At 40.8% G+C, this 20,545-nt stretch overlaps 1 protein-coding gene across 1 annotated transcript in view; it reads left to right on the top strand.

Moving 5' to 3' along the window:
* C1QL3 (complement C1q like 3) overlaps nucleotides 1–20,545 on the top strand; it is a 682,501-nt gene that overhangs the window by 197,490 nt on the left and 464,466 nt on the right. The window lies entirely within an intron of this gene.

Genomic DNA, 20,545 nt, shown 5'->3' with positions numbered 1-20,545 from the left:
ACAGCTATATATTAGGCCATCTTCAGCTTCAAAGACAAAGACTAAAGCAGCTCTAAAGACAAAGAAACAAGTGCAGCCTTCTCCTTCTCAGCCTTCCATGCCTAAAAAACAGATGCTCAAAATGACCGAAGACCTAATTAGTTTGATCAGGGGCTCCCATCCCCCTTCTGATAAGAGGCCTAGGCAAGAGACAGAGTATGATTTTTCTGATCAGGTTTCCATTTCCTCTGATTCCTCTTCTGAACAGGATTACTCCATGTTTCCCTATGAGGATTCTGATGCTGAAGAATCCATTTCATCAGCCTCTCCTCCTGAGGATTACTCTTTTGGGGAAACCCTGCATACCATGAGGGAGCATTTCCAATGGGAGAGCCAAGATTATTCTGAATCTAAGAAAAGGCTAAGAGACTTCCAGCTACTTCCTCAACACAGACCCCTTGCTATTCCACCAGTTCTGGACATTGTAGATGATGTATTTTCAGAGTCCAGCCTGTCCCCTGATTCTTTACCCCCTGCACCTGTTAAACCAGACAGATACTACAGGGTCCCGGATTCTCATAAGTTCCTATATAAAAACCCTGCAGCTGACCCAGAAACTATATCTCAGGGTCCCAGAGGGGTTAAAGCTTCCACTGCAAAAAACCCTGTCCCCTCTGATAGGGATTCTAGGGCTCTAGACAGATGGGGGAAAAAAGTCTACACTTCTACTACCCTGGCTGTAAGGGCTTTAAATTGTCAGTTTCGTATGCTTAAATATCAGCAATATTTAATGTCACTGCTTAAACAGAAAATGTTGACAAATACTGAATGTTCAGAGAACAAGGAATTGCAGGATTTATTGCATGCAAATGAACAAGTGGGAAAGCATACTTTGCAATGTGGTTATGATTCACTGGAGGCCTCTTGTAGGGCCGCTGTTACAGGATATGTTATTAGAAGGCATGCTTGGTTAAAGGAACAGAATCTGCCTGATCATGTTAAAGCAAAATTATTAGATGCACCATTACAGCATGATACTTTGTTTGGTACTAAAGCAGAAGAGGTGTTGAAAAAAAATGGAGGATAAAGCAAAATCCATGCAGACAGTCAAGGATTTCTTACAGTTACAGCCACCCAGGTTTAGCAGGAACTGGCCCTCTAAAAATTGGTCCTTTCCAGTGCCAGACAGACCACAAAGAGGCAGATACAGGCATCCCAGAGGCAGATCTCAGCCCCAAGGCTCATACAGGCCTAAACAATGGGGTGCTTCTACCTCCAAAAGCAGAGAAGACAAATCACAACCTTACAGGAAACAGTCCCAATGACTTTCCTGTACCAGATCCAAGCACATTTCATTTGGCAGCCCCCTTAGGGGGAAAACTAGCACTTTTTTCATCAAATCGGAAAATGATTACCCAAGACAAATGGGTCCTGAACATAGTGTCCCAAGGCTACAGGTTCCATTTTCACACCCTTCTTCTTCTTCTTCTTTCGGCTTTTCCTGGTTAGGGGTCGCCACAGCGGATCACCTGTCTGCTCATGATTGGCAGTGGAGTTTTACAGTGTCGAGTTGCCAGCCTGGTGCCCAACCTTCCACAGAAGGCACACACATGCACACGCTCACACCTAGGGCCAATTTAGAGTGTCCAATTCACCTACAGCATGTATTTAGGATGTGGGAGGAAACCTGGAGCACCTGGAGGAAACCCACGTGACCACAGGGAGGACATGCAGACTCCGCACAGAAGGCACCCCAGCCGAGGATCGAACCGGAGAACCTCTTGCTGTGAGGCGGCAATGCTAGCCACTGCACCACCGTGGCCGCCCAAGGTTCCATTTTCACACCCTACCAAGGTTAAAAGGCATGCCAGACCTGCCACACAATCAATGGGCAGAGGCACAAAAACAAATTATTGCCCTCATGGACATGAGGGCCATTCAGCAAGTACCACAACAAGAGCAGGGGCAAGGATTTTACTCCAGACTCTTTTTAGTACCCAGAAAGGACAAAACCTGGAGACCAATACTGGACCTGTCTATACTTAATACGTTTCTGGAAGTTCCAAAATTCAAGATGTTGACTCTACAGCAGCTACTGCCCATGCTGGGCAAGAAGGCTTGGCTCGTAACTTTGGACCTAAAAGAGGCATACCTGCATGTCCCAATCAGACAATCTTGCAGAAGATACCTCAGATTCATAGCTGGCTCAATGCATTACCAATTCTCTGCAATGCCCTTTGGCTTATACTGCACCCAGGGTCTTCACAAAATGCCTGGCACCAGTAATTGCATTTTGCAGACAAAAAGGAATTCAAATATATCCATACTTGGATGACTGCCTAATTCAAGCAGAAAACAAAGACATTCTTCTGAAGCATTTGGCGTTTGTAAAAAGATTACTAATTGGCCTAGGGTACACAGTAAACGAAAATAAATCAAAACTAGTGCCCTCTCAAGAGATAATATTCCTGGGTGCAAGCTTAAATACAACTGCCCAGATGGCTTATCTCATGCCAGACAAACAAAAGCAACTGACTACTTACTTCAAGAAATTGGCAACAAAAACTCACTTATCTGCAAGGAAAATCCTGCAGGCCTTGGGTTTCATGGCATCTTGCATTCTACTAATTCTATATGCCAGACTGCATATGAGGAAACTACAATGGTATCTAAAAAGTGTTTGGTCTTAGCATTGCCACAACCTGGAGACAGTAATTGCACTCATCCCCTGCCTGCAACAGGAGTTTCGATGGTGGGCAGAAGCCTGTCACCACAACAAGGGTCTGCCATTCAGATTACCCACAGCCGGACAGACACTGACAACGGATGCATCAGATTATGCCTGGGGGTCCATATGGCAGGAAAATGTATTCAGGGCACATGGCCTGCAAACCAGATGCATCTTCACATCAATCAAAAAGAGATACTAGCTGTTCAAAATGCCCTGACAGCTTTCAAGGACCTGCTTCATCCAGGACAGTTACTGATAAAGACAGACAACACTACATTCATGTGGTACATAAACAAGCAGGGAGGTACACATTCCTACCCCCTCTGCAGTCAAGCAATGACCTTATGGGACACAGCATTGGCTTTTCAAGTTCACCTGCAAGCACAATTCCTGCCAGGAAAAACAAATACTCTGGCAGACGAACTAAGCAGAAACCTCAGGGATCCCCACGAATGGAAACTGGATCCACAAGTCTTCAGCATGATAATAAGGAAATGGGGATGCCCAGACATAGATCTATTCACTTCCCCTCACAACTGCCAATTGCAGAGATTTTGCACAAGGATTTATCACAAGCAAGCATGGAAAGTGGACGCCCTATCCTTCAGCTGGAAAAATCTAACAGTATATGCCTTTCCTCCACTGCCTCTCCTACCCAGGGTACACCTAAAGGTCAGACAAGAGAAGCCAAAAATGATACTGATTGCACCAGACTGACCACACCAGCACTGGTACCCAGTCCCAAAGAGCTTGTCTCAAGGTCCAGAATGGATATTGCCTCAAACTTCTCACCTACTGACCCAACAAAACAATCAGATCCTGCACAGCCAACTCGGGACCTTAAATCTGGCAGCATGGCAGATAATGTAGCCATTCAGGACACTCCTCTTTCAAAAGCTGTTTTGGGTGTTATCTTGGAGGCCAGGAGGCCCAGTACCAGAAAATCTTATGCAGAAAAATGGAAGAGATTCTGTGCTTGGAACCAGGAACAAGGCAGTGACAAGTGTGTACCAAATATCCCTCAGATTTTACAATACCTAACTGAGATGCTAAACAAAGGCCTTTCTTTCTTATCAATTAAGATTCATGCCTCTGCCATTTCAGCCCACCTATCTTTTCTAATCCCTTAATAAGGCAGTACCCCAGAGGGGCCAAAAACATTAGACCTCTAAGGAGAGCACCAGTTCTGGCCCGGGACCTCAATTATGTTTTGGAAAAACTGACACTGCCTCCTTTCGTGCCAGCATCAACAGCAGATATAAAATTCTTATCCTGGAAAACAGCTCTGCTCCTAGCAATAACCTCTACAAGGCGAGTCTCGGAGTTACAAGCACTCATGGCTGTGGAACCTTTCATCATTTTCCATCCAGACAGGGTTTCTCTGAGGACAAACCCTACATTTATGCCTAAGGTGGTGTCCAGTGTGGCCCTTAACCAAACCATTCACTTGCCTACCTTTTATCCAAATCCACAGAACAAGGGTGAGAAAATTCTACATTCTTTGGACATACACAGGCAGTTATGCTTCTACTTGGACAGAACTAAAGCTTTCAGAAAGACTGAGCAACTTTTAGTGTCATATGCTGCAGTATCACAAGGAAAGGCTATCTCAAAACAGACTTTTTCTAAATGGATAGGCAATTGCATCCGTTTCTGCTATTTTCAACATGGCAAATCAGTGCCTAAGGGCATTAGGCCTCATTCCACCAGAGCAGCAGCCACCTCAGCAGCCTTCCTCAGAGGAGTACCAACCAAAGATATCTTAGAGGCTGCAACTTGGAGTTCAGTGCACATCTTCACAAAGCACTACCACTTACCTCTTTCTCTAAGTCCAGAGCAGGCTTCGCCACTGCAGTTCTGCAGGGCCTCATAGCCTCTCCTAACCCTATTTAGCCCAGCCGCCCTTCCTCAGCTTTGGGATTCAACCCAAGAGTAGTGACTGCAACAGTGAAACACGATGAACATAGTACAGTTGTGTACCTACAATAAATGTAGATGTTCAAGTGTATTCACTGTTGCAGTCCAGGTTACCCACCCACCATCCCCCTTTTCTTTGCTGGGACTTATCTGCAATTCTCCATCCTATACAACCTTTTTGGTGTATTTGCTTGTAGATGAAGAAAATGCTATTTTTGTGCATGCTTGTTTATTGGCATATTTTCCAGCCTACCAATTTGGGGGCACCTGACATCTGGGGCAAGAAAAATTGAAGAAAATGGCATCGGCTGCATCTTTTATACCCCTGACGCACTGATGTCAGGGAAGAGGTGACAGCAACCGACGCCGGACCTAGACTTTGGAATTCTGGCTGACGGAGGGTAGCCTGCCAGCAGGATAACCCAAGAGTAATGACTGCAACAGTGAATAAACTCGAACATCTACATTTATGGTAGGTACACAACTGTACTTTCAACTGACACATGTTCATTTGTTCTCTGGAATAACACTTTTAGCTATTTTTTTCTGTCTGATATTTGATTCTGCTGTTTTTATTTTTCAGTTGGATCCCTATTTAAGTTTAATGAGCAAGTAACAAGTAGTGTCTGCACTACTGCAGTGCAGCCATCTTGCTTCTTTCACAAGTATCCCTTTACTGCAGACTTGATTGATCCATCATGCTAGTATTGAGATACATAATAAAAATGTTTAAAAAATATGTATGTCTTCTCTACAATGTGTGTGTGTGTGTGTGTGTGTGTGTGTGTGTGTGTGTGTGTGTGTGTGTGCGTGTGCGTGTGTGTGTGTGGTGGGGGCAATCTGGTGTAGTGCGTAGGACACCTTGTCAACAAACAACCACTGCAAGCTCATCTTCAGGAATCCCAGTCAGAGTCATTAAGGAATTCTGCTAAATTGCCTAAATTCTAAGTTGAGCATATATACAAAATTGATCTGAAGTATAAACGTGGGATCCAGAATTATCCAGAATTATTAAAAATCTTAGAGATGGACAGAATTTTCTTCATGTATCTCAGTACTGGGATTTTGAGTGTAAAAAATAATTTCTAAACTGGCATTGTAGCTGTACAATATTCATTTTCTTCTATCAGAGCAATGTAAGTTTTTAAGTCCTAGATAGCTGTACAATTTATATGTGTAAATTCAAGTTTTAATATCTTATATGACTGTCCTTTTGCTCCATGAAAAGGTGATAAGGCCCAAGGTGGGTACTTGCAAGGTGTAAATTGTACATGGACCAATTACCTTGTATTTTCTGTGATTCTGTGATTTTATGATTTTATGAAATAACATGGTATATCACATGAATCTAATTGCAGTCCCTGAACATTAACCCTCCCTGTTCAAACCCAATTTTCCGACTTTAGCAGTTCATCATATTAAGCCATTACTGTTAGACATAGCTGTTTCTTCATGCTACATCAGTTATAATGTATTTGCTTTCAGTCAGTTATTTTAATTTGTAGTTAATATTTTTGCTGTAGAAAACTGACATCTCCTTTCCTGTTCAGCATCACTGGAAATATGGACTTTGTTTCACCTGCAAGGAAAAAAAAAAAACAAATCAGGAAAATACTCCATGCTAGTTTTATACTTTTGCTTGAAAATGTACTTCTAATATCATTCATTTGTACATTCTTTCTTTCGATTTCAGCTTGTGACAAGTTGGTAACACTAAAAATGCATGGCCACAGACATTTACATTAGCAGTACTAATGATGAGGTGACATATGCATGGCCACAGACGTCTACATTAGCAGTACTAATGATGAGGTGACATATGCATGGCCACAGACGTTTACAGTAGCAGTACTAATGATGAGGTGACATATGTATGGCCACAGATGTCTACATTAGCAGTACTAATGATGAGGTGACATATGCATGGCCACAGACGTTTACAGTAGCAGTACTAATGATGAGGTGACATATGCATGGCCACAGACGTCTACATTAGCAGTACTAATGATGAGGTGACATATGCATGGCCACAGACGTCTACATTAGCAGTACTAATGATGAGGTGACAAATGCATGGCCACAGACATTTACAGTAGCAGTACTAATGATGAGGTGACATATGCATGGCCACAGACGTCTACATTAGCAGTACTAATGATAAGGTAACATATGCATGGCCACAGACGTCTACTTTAGCAGTACTAATGATAAGGTAACATATGCATGGCCACAGACGTCTACTTTAGCAGTACTAATGATGAGGTGACATATGTATGGCCACAGATGTATACATTAGCAGTACTGATGATGAGGTGACATATGCATGGCCACAGACATCTATTTTAGCAGTACTAATGATGAGGTGACATATGTATGGCCACAGACATCTACATTAGCAGTACTAATGATGAGGTGACATATGCATGGCCACAGACATTTACAGTAGCAGTACTAATGATGAGGTGACATATGTATGGCCACAGATGTCTACATTAGCAGTACTAATGATGAGGTGACATATGCATGGCCATAGATGTTTACAGCAGCAGTACTGATGATGAGGTGACATATGCATGGCCATAGATGTTTACAGCAGCAGTACTAATGATGAGGTGACATATGCATGGCCACAGACGTCTACATTAGCAGTACTGATGATGAGGTGACATATGCATGGCCACAGATGTCTACATTAGCAGTACTGATGATGAGGTGACATATGCATGGCCACAGACGTCTACATTAGCAGTACTGATGATGAGGTGACATATGCATGGCCACAGACATCTACATTAGCAGTACTAATGATGAGGTAACATATCCATGGCCACAGATGTCTACTTTAGCAGTACTAATGATGAGGTGACATATGTATGGCCACAGATGTCTACATTAGCAGTACTGATGATGAGGTGACATATGCATGGCCATAGATGTTTACAGCAGCAGTACTGATGATGAGGTGACATCCGGCAGCAAGGAAACAGCAGCAAAACAATCAGATGGAGTTGTTTCATGGCTAATTTATCCAACTCTTGTTAAAGTTTGCAGGTTAAAACAGACAGAATAGCATAGCAGTCATCACAGTGTTTTTTACCAAGATATTACTTGTTTTAAAGAATGGCATAACAATAAATAATAACCTCATCACAGATCACATAATATACTCCATAGTTCTACAACTACAAAAACACTCACAAATGTAATAACTCACAAATAAGAATCCAGGAGACCTTACGCTCATTGTGGGATGATGTTTGCTGCAGACCTTGTGATATGATAAGTTTATGACATTCCATAAAACCATGAGATCGAGTGTCAGTGATGAGAACAATGCATCAGTTCCGAATACATGTATTTACTAAAGTGTTTTTTTTTTCCTGAAGGCAAGTACCCTGTATCCCCCTCCCCCATGAGGGCCTATACTTTCCATATCCCCATAGCTGTATATATACCAGCTCTAGAATCAGTGCAAGACATGAAAATCTGCCATACCCATGATGGTATACTATCCCATACACAGACACTGCTGCCTGATGGAGTGCTACAAATGTACAGCCCGCACAACACATGAAGAACCCCTACAAACAACACCTTCACTCCATTACTGTTCCATAACTGTAGAGAGAGTACAGTAAATGGGAGAGCACAAGAAACAGCCATCTGTTCTGGGAATAAATCTGAATAAAAACTCACTTCAAACAAGTAGTAGATTAACTGTAAGTACTACAATTACTGAAGTACTAACATTCAGTTATCCTGTAGTGAATCCATTTACTATAGTGTCTTATAGTTTCTGCTTTCCTAAATTGATACCCTTGGAGTTTTTCCCCAGCACAAAATCTGGCTTGTGAAACAAATAGGTGAATTAGCTGTCTTACAAAGAGGATCATTTCATTTGCCATTATCATTTGTCAAACATCTGCCAAAAAGGCTAGGAATCTGTTTGACATAAAAAAAAGATGCTATGCAGTATAATTGTGTTTAGGAACAGTGACTTGAAACAGATACCCTTCTGTCATACAGCTATTATGCAATAACATTAAGATCTGTTATAGCATACATATTCAGAATAAAGTGTATAACTCCCTTTAAGTCTTCACACTGGTTCTGTAATTTATGGAATTAGCTCTGAAACAGTTACAACACTTGTCTTACATTTATTGTTCATGATATAAATCCTGTTCGAATTTAAGCCAATCAATATTTGTACAATGTTTTCAGCTATTGAGATAAATTCTTTCTGTATTGATTCTGTTGTTGAGAGCAGTCAAGAGTAAATGTTTTTTAATGGTTAATATTTCCCTTCTTTATGGTATTGATAAATAATTCTGAATACTCCTTTTGCCCATCTGATAACTTCAGTCTGTTTTTTACCTTTTAGATATCTTCAGATCGGTGTTTTGTTTTTAACCCTGTAAGCTTTTCCTTTTCCTTGAGCCTTAGCTTTTGCACCAGACCATAGTGAGTGTTCTTATATTACTTTATTATTTTATAAATAAGCATTCCAGTTTTCATCAGTTTAATCTGCCTTTTGGAGTGAGGACCATAACATCCACACTCATTTATAAGCAGTTGTTTTTTACAACTGTAGCAGATTGCTGCAGATGGAGCTCTAGACCTTAGCCATTATTTAAACACCATATTATATCTTCTTGTTTGGTCCTTTTTGAAATCTTTCTGATTTGTACTGAGCAAGAGTTTTGTGTAATGATAAAATGTTTTAATTTTGTGTCTGCATTTCCAATGTGATTTCACACGTTTGGCTACTTAATTATATAGCTCTGCAGATCCTGTCCGAGGAAAGTGGGTTCCTTGACTAGGAAGCAGCTGATAACCAGAGAATGCAGATAAACATAATATATGTTAAGAAATCTGAGAAGAGATCACAACATATATTAAATCATCAGAGCAGTGAGAAGATATTGCCACAGCAGAGGTGTTACCTGGAGCTGTGAACCTTGCAATGTTGCAATAACTAAAATTTATCTTCAAAATATGTAGCATTATCTCCTAGTCAAAGATTAGTTAATGACTAGTGAATATTGTTAGAATTGTACATAAGTGTACAGGGCAGCCGTGAAATGTGCTGTTGAAACATGGATGTATCCTGCATCATATTTATAAAGCAGCAAGTATCAGCCAAGCAAAATTTGCACTGATGCACGCATCTGCGTAGGGAATCATACTGTTACCTAAATGAGTAGAACTGAGATGATACTCAAGATACCCACACTACTGAGATACTAAGTGTATTCCCCCTGCTATAGGCATATGTAAGTGCACATGTATGTGAATCACTGTGGCATATATTAACTATACTAGAACCTCATAATCCTATAGTAGAACCTTACAATCCCAGACTTACCACTACTACCACTGACAAATAATGCATTTCCAGAGGGATCAGCTCTATTCAGGTCATTAGGAAGGCATGGAATGGTACTATAAGTTCCAGATATCCAAAGCCATTTAATACCTTCAGAAATGCATTATAGAAAGCATCTATAGTCCTCTTTATTCAGTATAAAAAAGGAGCACTTGAAATCAGTGACAATGGTGCATATTACCTGAGGCATATGAACAGTATACATTGACCTATAATACTTAGGCTTTCAGTGGTAAACCACAAGGTTTCTTCAGTGATAATCTACACTTATTTACAGCTTCTTCAAGATGTTGATAAATAACAGTTATGTTTGTAAGTATGGCTTGCAGTATTACAAATGTGTGGCATGTTTGCTTACATACAGCTTAAGGTGTGACATACCAACATACTAGATATGTTTAAAAACATTGGGATTGTAGGAATCTGCTCTGCTTGGTGTTTTGGGAGTTTATCATGGAAATGGCATGCCTTGTACATGAACTCCATCATGTACATTGCACTATGTGATGCAGGAGTGTCTAAAAGGTGACATTAAGACAAAGAGGTAGCTTTCCATTCATCTAGGTCTAGCATTAATACTGTAATGACGGTTGTCATATCCGCTGCTGGTCAGGACGCTGGGGTTTAGCTACTGTTCTCCATGCATGCAGACTAGGTATGACATCATGATCACACAGGACATAAACACTGACACTCAGGATACAGCAGTTGGTAATAAATATGGTGGTTCCCTGTTCCATTGTCATCTCCACAATATATGATCTGCTTATCCCAGTGGATTGGAGTTATGTACAACTGCAAAGGGATTGTGCACCCTGCATCTGCTGTGCTGTGGAATATCCTTGATATTGCTGGTGCTGTATGATGTACCCAGACTCATTGACCATAACAGTCAAGGGTATATATACAAAGTAGTACTAAAATCTGTAGCCATCAATCTGGCAATGGACAGTCCGACCCTAACTGCACTCCAACTAGCAGGAAGAACAGTGTATATTCAAAGGGTAAAGGAACTGCATACAGGCTTTGTGTTCTGAAACGTGTTCTGGAATGTGGCAACTCTGCAAGTGCCAGTTCTTTGTGTTTCAAATATTCCTGAAAACATTCATTCAGAGAAACCATATTTGCTATTTCTTTACTGCTGTGCAGCTGAAAAGTTGGTATATGTCATTTAGAGGTGTGTGTGTGGGGGGTTCCCACATGGAAGGTGGAGGGATGCTAGTTGCACTGAAAAAAAACTTTTTTTTTGGTTCGCTGAGTATTGTATTTGGGGAGAACATTTGTGAGTTTGTCCTTCGACAAATCATCTTGAATCCATGCTGCACAGCTGTAGCAGACCTGCTTCCACTGTTTTCTGCCCAGGAAGTGCCTGTATGTGAGTTTTTGTTCTGAAAGCTGAATGAAAGTTTTGTTCCTGTAATACCAAATACTTGAACATATGGCTACACCTGCTGATAAAGCTGCTAGAAGCGCTTCATATATCATCACATATGCAGTAGGATTTTACCAGCTGTCCAATTGTAATTTCCAGCACACTGTACCATTTTATACTTAACAATATCTAAAAGTGTGGTGAACACTTAATATTTTAGATTCATTCATGTAGAGCAATTGCTTGGTGAATGAAAGTGTTTTCCATTATTAGGGTGTTGCTGGTAAAAGCATGTTTGGTGAGTCAGATTTATTCTGAGAACATTCACGACTTTCTTATTAATGGTTTCCCCAAGAGTACATTCTTTCCAAGTGTGGCATAGGAGCACCCATTAACATATATGTCATTATTCTTTCCTTCTATGAATGTTAGTCATGATTGTCTGTCACCCCAAACTCTTCTGTTGTTAGTCGTGATTGTTACCCCAAACTCTTCTGTAAAATAGATGTCTAATTACTTTAGGTCTGAAAAAGGAATCTGAGAGCTAACAACATCAATGAAGCTCACCATAAAAAATCTAAATATGTATACTAAAGGGGGCATCAAGGACTGTTGGGGTACAGTCATTACTTTAAAATGGTTTGGGTTTTGAGAACGATCATGTGGCCTAGTTTCTCTACATCAAAAGACCCATTTTTTTTTACAAGTCAAGAATATCTGGGGTTCCTTGTTTTACCTGTGCCTCAAACTGTAAGTGCAAGAAATCTGTATAAAGCCAACAATAATGTGGGACAAAGACCCAAAAATAGGGACATTTTTTCAAAATTGCTCTTATAAACGTAGAAAGTTAATAAATTAAAAGGTTTTGCATTAGCATGCATTTTCTGAAGGACATGAAGTCTGAACCTCAAATCTCTGTTATTGTTTAGTGACATCAATCCTCAATTATTTGCCAGAAAAACACAGATTTTTATGAGAGACAGACCAAAAATAAGAGGTTAAAATCTGGATATTCTCTGAAAATCTGGAGAGTTGAAAGGTACAGCTGCCAGCCAGATTAAAATTAACAAACTAGAACATTCTCAGAGTCTGCTACTGTGTGTAGAAAACAATATTAAAATATAAACCCATCAAAAATGAACATCAGGATATACTATAGGAATCAAAGGGAACTTCCCACTGTGGATCCTGTAAATGTAAATATATTTATGAAAATCTGTGATAAGTGTCATGTACAGAACTCTGGGATCTCGATGCCATAACTGCAGTTCTTTTTTGGTGCATCTAGGAAAATGAGAGAGCTGTGATGCATTATGCAAAGCTAAGACATCTAACAAGCAGTCACAAAGAATGTATGAACATCTGCATGCAACTAAAATAGGAAGAAAACCAATGATCTATACAAGCATTTCTGAGCATCTGTCTTGGGGAGTTGTATTTTTTGCTTATGACCTACCCATTTCCCCCCTCTCACTGGGGACCCAGTAGTATGCCTTCAGGGAGGCATGCAATGGAGATGTGTGGTGTATTGCCCTGGTCTCTTTAGCAGCTTAGCCATGCCTCTGTCATATACACTTTTTAGGCATGCCTACAAGTATGCCTTCCCCAGTCTTTTCCATCCTCCAGGGATCAGCACAGCAAATGCCCATGGGCTTACCTACACACCTCAGGATGGTAACACCCATTACACCCTGCTGATCCATCAATTGCTCAAGCTGCTAATGAAATCCTGGTTGCCTGGGTCATAGTCAGGGTGTTATCCCTGTATGCCACCTGAGTGGCACTGGCTTGATAACAGTTGGCCCATCTTCTAGAAAGCAGGTCTATGACAGGCAAAGCATAGTATGGATGGTACCCATGATAACTAAAAGGTGTGTTGCATCCCTACATCCTCCATACCTTTGGCAAGGGACTTCCAGAGTTCTCAAGGGTGATACTGAAGTTGAAAATCTGCAGCTGATTATTATGTGTCATGATTTCCCTTTGGAATCCACTGTGTCAACAGATGAACAAATGCATGAAAGCAGTTGGTTTTAAGAATTTTTTTATTTCTGCCTGACTTATGATTTAATTAAAGTTACTGTAGTTAAAGCTATATGCTATTTCAATGTGATTTGTTAATTTTAAATAGGTTCCATGTTTTACTGGCTAGCACCTTGAGATAATACAGTATTTAAATGAAGTTCAATGTAGTTTTAAGTCAATGGAGGAATTTGGACAGAATGTTACCAAACAGCTATAAATAAATGCAATCTGAGGGTCATGCTGCTCAACACTAGAAGTCTAAATCTCAAGATGCACTCACCTGAAACACTCCTCAAAATGGAGAACGTCGACATTTGTGCTGTAACGAAGACCTGGTTTAAAGCTGCAGAAAGCACCCCTGCCCTACCAGACTATAACTCATTCCACACCTTTCAGCTCGGAAACATGGACCTAAGCTCCAAAGGTGGTTGTGTCTCCATATTCAAAAAAGATATGCACCCCTCCATACTAATAGCCCAGCATAATGCATCTGAGATATTTCAGGTACAACTAACATTGGGTAAGACTGTGACCCAGGTCATAGCCTGCTATAGGTCGACATCCATGTGCCTAGACTCTCACTCCATGTTCCTAAGCACCCTGGAATCTGTCAAGGTCCAACCTAACACTCTTATACTAGGAGACTTCAACTGGGAAAACTACTCAAGCACCAATACACTGGCCGAACGCTTCCTGGAATTCATCACTTCCAATGCCCTGGACCAGCTCATTCTGACCCCCACTAGAGGAAGCAACATCCTTGACCTGGTTATGGGCGACACACCAATAGTCAATCCCTCCTTGGTCAGATCTGACCATAAACTAATCACCATGGAAATTCACATCTCACCCACATACCCCGCAAAGGTAACCACCTTGAAAAACTTCTCCAAAGCTGATAGAGGTAGCTAACTTCACGGCACCCATGCCAATGGAAAATAGCTGCATGACCACCGAATCATACACCAGTGCTCTGTACGAACATGCACATAAATGCATGGAACTAGCCATACCCAACAGAACCATGACACTTTCCTCCAAAAATTAATAAATGCTACAACAAAAGGAAGAAACTGTTGCAGAAAAAGGTGAATTCCCAATACTGAAAAAACTCCCTTATTAGCATCAACAAAAAGGTGAGATTCCTCTTCAAATCCCCTAAAGCTAGCTATGAAGGCAGAATTGCAGCAGGCACTAAAAACAATCACAAAGCCTTTTATATTTATATCAAGAACCTCCACGGCAGTACCCAGATGTGCTCTGAGTTACTGCACAATGGTACCTCCTATAATGAGCCAACAGATATTGCCAACATACTGGCCGACAGATTCAGTGCCAACTTTACCCCTCTATGCCCCACCCCCAAAGGACCAGTCACAATACTGGAAGAATTCCAGGCACGCAGCATTACTGCAGCCCAGGTTAAAGCTGCATTGTCCAAGGCCAAGAATACAGCTTCCATGGGACCCAATAATATCCCCTGGCTGTGTCCTACATGAACTTCAAAGTGAACTGGCAGCACATCTGTGTGCCCTGTTCAGTCACAGCCTCACGTCAGGCTTTGTCCCTACCAAATGGTGCACTGCTACAGTCATCCCTCTCCATAAAGGGGAGAGACTACAGACCCTAGGAATTATCACCCAATTAGCCTGATGAGTCTAATATGTAAAGCTATGGAGCACATCATGGACCTAATTAACAAAGATATAGGAAATCCAAAACTCTGAACCCCACGCAGTTTGGCTTTGTGAAAGGGAGAGCATGCCTGTTCAACCTGGTTGACTTCTTTGAAAAAGTCACCAGGGCTGTGGATGAAGGTAAGGCAGTGCATACAGCCTACCTCGATCTGGCCAAGGACTTTGATACCATTCCTCACTTGGGAATTATTGATAAACTCACCAAACTAGGCATCAACCCCTATATCACTAGGTGGCTTGCAAACTGGCTCACAGATAGAACACACAGTGTGAAGGTAGTGAGCTCCAAGTCAGACTGCTTACCAGTCGCGAGTGGAGTCCCACAGGGATTGGTCCTGGGTCCTGTCCTGTTCGGCATGTGCTTCTCAGAAGTCCAGACCAACACAAAGGGATGCTGGCTGATCAAGTCCACAGATGACTGCAAGCTGGGAGCCATTATTAACTCCCCAAGTGATGCAGACATCCTACAGAAAGGCCTCGCTGAGACCAATGACAGGTGTCGAAACCATAGCCTTAAGCTTAACGCCAAAAAATGCATCGTCACCCCCTTTGGTAAAAACTCAGTTCCCACTAACTCTACCACATTGACTTACAAAGCCATGTCTGACCCAGCTCTGTTAGAAATGCTACATCTAAAAACATCCCAATCCCTCCACACCACAAGCTCCAGAGACCTCAACCTCATTGCCACAATCAGTAGAACATGCTGGAGGGAAAGGTTCATATCCCAGAGACTGCCCATGCTCTGGAATAGACTTCCCATACATGTCAAGCAGAGCACCTCGCTGTCCCTCTTCAAGAAAAATCTTGATTAGTGGATGGGTAATAGAAAGTTCATCCCATCATCACTCCAGTGGCTCCACTTGATAGAGGCACTGGGAACTAACGTCTGGTGGCACGATGCCAGGGCAGTTCTATGGGCTAGCCTTGTAAAGGCTCCAGGACTATTAGCCTAGTACACACCTATGTACCTATGTAAGATACACATAACATGGTATACTTCAGGACATGCATAATATGCAATACAATGTATATTTTGTTATCTGGAGGACCTCAACAAAGGTAAAATTCTCAGAGGCAGAATTCATGGGTAAAGGGGGATTCGTCAATTTCCAGAGTGATCGTTGAGTCTTTGATCATGCTGATGACAGGTTCATAACCCAGAGACTGCCCATGCTCTGGAATAGACTTCCCATACATGTCAAGCAGTGCAAGTCACTGGCCCTCTTCAAGAGAAATCCTGATGAGTGGATGGGAAATAGACAGTTCACCCTGAGGATCACTCCAGTGGCTCTACTTGACAGAGGCACTGGGAACTAACGTTGGGCAGCAGGATGTCAGGGCACTTCTATGGGCTAGGCTTGTAAAGGCTCCAGGGCCATTAGCCTAGTACACACCTATGAATCTATAAACAACGTCCTCCCTGTTTACCACATAACATAACTTTGTAATAGGAAGTCTATTTTTTTATCTTTGTACACTTAGGCCTTTGTTGTTGTCATGGCATATAACCTACTGAGGTTTGTGGTTTGAATGAATCTCATTATGCTTGTAAAATATGGAGTAAACAATAATTCTTTGGAAATTAACAAATAGATCAGTGAAGGCATTCAGACCACCTGATTCAATGACTGTAATAACAGGAGGTAGTTGCAGCTATATTTTGAATGTATTGACCATTTCATGCATTGCTTGAAGCATATTGTCATATATTTCTATGTCTGTTTATCATGCAAGCATATAGAGTAGTGATGTCAGTTTGGTACCAATAAATGTCTGGATAAGTATGTGCAGGGATATATGAATGTAATATTTATGGAATTGTTTTGAATGTTGTAAGTACACAATCCAGAACAGAGGAGCAGAGAGACTATGTGTAATAGTTTTGAATGTTATACTCACATAATACAGGATGTAGGAGCAAAGAGATGTGTGTGTGTGTGTGTGTGTGTGTGTGTGTGTGTGTGTGTGTGTGTGTGTGTGTGTGTGTGTGTGTGTGTGTGTGTGTGTATATGTGTGTGTGTGCGTCTGTATCTGTGTCTGTGTTTAATACCTCTCAATCTCTTAGTGCAAGAAATCTGGACAAATGCCCAAAAATAGTGACAGATTTTAAATATTGCTCTTATGAACTTAAAAAGTTGCTAGAGTAACATGATTTGTGTTAGCATGAATTTTCTGAAGATTATTTAGTCTAAAACTCAAATGTATTTCATTATTTAGTGAATTCAATCCTCTGTAATTTGCCAGAAAACCACAAGTTTGAGGAGGGACAGACAAAAAATACGAGGCCAAAATCTGGACAGTTAAGAGGTAGAGTGTGTGTATACAGTATGTGTGGGTCTCTATGTATGCATATATCTATATACACGCAGATATATATATATATATATATATATATATATATATATATATATGTATATATATTTTTATTATTTATTTTTTATTGCAGTTTGTTTACCAGGATGGTCCCTTGGGCCACGGGGAGCCCATTTTCAATGGAGTCCTGGGGAGAAAAGCTCCATTAATACAAAGTAATCAAGTATAAAAATTACAAACATAACAGCAGTTACAAAGTATACAAAATACTTGATAAGGCATAGACAAAAAATAAAATTAACTAGTGATTAGATGGAGAAAGTACCTACAACATTCTCATTGCAGTCAAGTTAATAGTGTAAAGATAACTAGTTCCATCAGAAAGATTTAGGCTAAGGAGGCTGTAAAAAGGTAGAGAGGAATGCTAGCAATGGATATTATGTTGGATGGGAGCAAGAGCATTCCCATTGTGAGATTAGGTGTGAGTGAAGTAAAGTTTTAAAGGCAGAGAGACTGTTTGTGGTATGGAGAAGTGGTGGGAGAGAATTCCACTGGTGTGCTAGATAGAAGGAGAGAAGATGTTTGCCTGGAGGGCGGGCAGGTTTATGTAGTTTGATAACATTTTGGAAGTTAGAACGTAGGCATCTGTTAGGAAGGTGCATTTGGAAGGTAGAGGCAAGGGAGGGGCGGAGGGAGGGGGCTGAATATAAGTTTGTGTGCTTGGATGAATTGAACATAGGTAAGATAATTGGGCAGTTTAAGCCAGTTCACTTGGCGAAGGGAGATACAGCGATGGATATTAGATCTGCGGCCAGTAGCAAATTTTGAAATTTTATAGTAACAGGATGAGAGTTTTGATTTGAGGGAGGATTGTAAATTGGTAAGGATGGAGACACCATATAAGAGAGAAGGGATAAGGTATGTGTTAGCAAGTGTGAGTCTGGTGGAGGGAGAAATGAAATGGTTATGGCGATAAAGCGAGCCAAGTTTCTAGTGTGTTCTTTTGATATTTGCATTAAGATGGCTATCAAATTTTAGTTGGTCATCAGTGAGAGTTCCTAAGAGTTTAGCAGCAGACACTGTTTCAAGAGAAGTGTTATTTTGGCTGATGATAGAGAAAGAGTTTTTATCAAGGGTACAATTTTTTGAGGAGTGAAATATCATTAGTTTAGTTTTGGCTGTGTTTAGTGCGAGAGGGTTATCTAGCATCTATTGTTAAGTAGAGGAGAAGGCATCTTGGGTTAATTTTGATAATGAAGAAATGGAGGTTGCCAAACTGATTATTGTTAAGTCATCCACATATTGGATAAGGTTAACGATATGGATGGCATGGTGAAAGGCACTAATGAAAATTTTGAATAGAAGGGGACTAGAATTGAGCCTTGGGGCATGCCGGTGAGGGTGTCTTGGAATGATGAAATAGATTTTTTCCATTTAACTGCTTGTTGCCTATTTGATAGGTAACTGGTGAACCAGTTAATGGAGGAGTAAGATAGATTTAGTTTACATAGCTTAGTAAGAAGGAGGTTATGAGAGATGGCGTTGAAGGCTTTAGAGAGCTGTAAAAGTTGGGTAGATACAGTATGACCTGAGTTGCGGGCTTTATATATCTATCTATATATATATATATATATATATATATATATATATATATATATATATATATAAGTAGCACCTGTGTCACCCCTGGGATTCCGGATACTGGCTAAAGCTCTTGCTGCCCCTATAGTGCCTTTTTTAGGAAAGGTTCAAATAACAAATTCACCACCGTAACAGGAACAGGCAAGCAAAAACTGAGGGTAATGCTACTCAATGTTAGAAGTCTAAATCTCAAAATGCACTCACTCGAGGCACTCCTTAAAATGGAGAACATCGATATCTGTGCAGTGACTGAGACCTGGTTCAAGGCTCCAGATAGCACCGCTGTACTACCAGGCTATTACTCATACCACACTTTTCGGCCATGTAACCTGGACCGAAGCACCAAAGGCGGAGGTGTGTCCATATTCATTAAGGATATCCACACCTCCAGGCTAGTTGCTCAGCATAATGATCCGAGGTTATCCAAGTGTAACTAACTCTGGGCAAATCCAAATTGTAGCTTGCTACAGATCCCCCACCATGCCCCAGGATTCCCACTCCTCTTTTCTTCATGTACTGGAAAATATTACGGTTCAACCAAACACCCTAATAATGGGCGACTTCAACTACTCCACCATTAACTGGGAAAACTACTCATGTACCAACTCCTTAGCTGAACGCTTTCTGGAATTCATAAACTCCAATGTCCTGGATCAACTTATCCATACCCCCACCAGAGGCAACAATATCCTAGACCTAGTCATTACCAACATGAATGAACGGTTCCACACCTGAAGTCAACTCCTCGTTGGTCCGATCCGACCATAAGCTAATCACCCTTGATATCCGCATCCTGCCCCCACCCACCATTAAGGAAACCATGGTAAAAAATTTCTCCAAAGCCAACTTCATGCTTCTTAAGACAGAAGTGGTGAACTTCATGACACCCATTCAGATGGACAATACAGTTGCAACTGCTGAATCCTACACAAATGCACTGTAAAGCACTTACACGAGTGCATGGATCATGCTATCCCAAACATAACCAAGACGCTATCCTCCAAAAAAAGGAAGCCAATCTGGTGGTCAAAACAAACGTAAAGAAGCACCGACAGTACCACAGCTAGGAAATTTATTTAAGTAAGTTAAACAGTACAAACAGTACACAGGTTAGTGCTTTCAGGGATCTACCCCTTCATCAGATAACTGTTGAAATTCCACACTCCCTTAAATACTTGAGTTAGTCACATGATGATACAAGCAATTACCCTAATCACTGTTAATTGAAAAGAAACACAGTTGCCAATGCAGAATAAAAATATAAAACTAAATAATGCAATAAGAACATCTTACATCACACATTCCTTGTCCAAGCTAATGATACTGTTAAAACATGCACAGAAAAAAATACATACAAAAAACATATAAAAAAATGTATAAAATATATCTATGAAAAATGTGTACAAAATACATCTGACTTGATACCAATGAGTATATGTACTAATGCATGTGCCTTGCTAAGAGTATATAGGTGTAAT

Source organism: Protopterus annectens, chromosome 3.part1 (assembly GCF_019279795.1).
Source record: "Protopterus annectens isolate FY-2018-M chromosome 3.part1, PAN1.0, whole genome shotgun sequence".
Lineage (NCBI taxonomy): Eukaryota > Metazoa > Chordata > Ceratodontiformes > Protopteridae > Protopterus > Protopterus annectens.
Note: the sequence above shows the minus strand (reverse complement) of the source record. Positions and strands in the feature narration are given on the sequence as shown.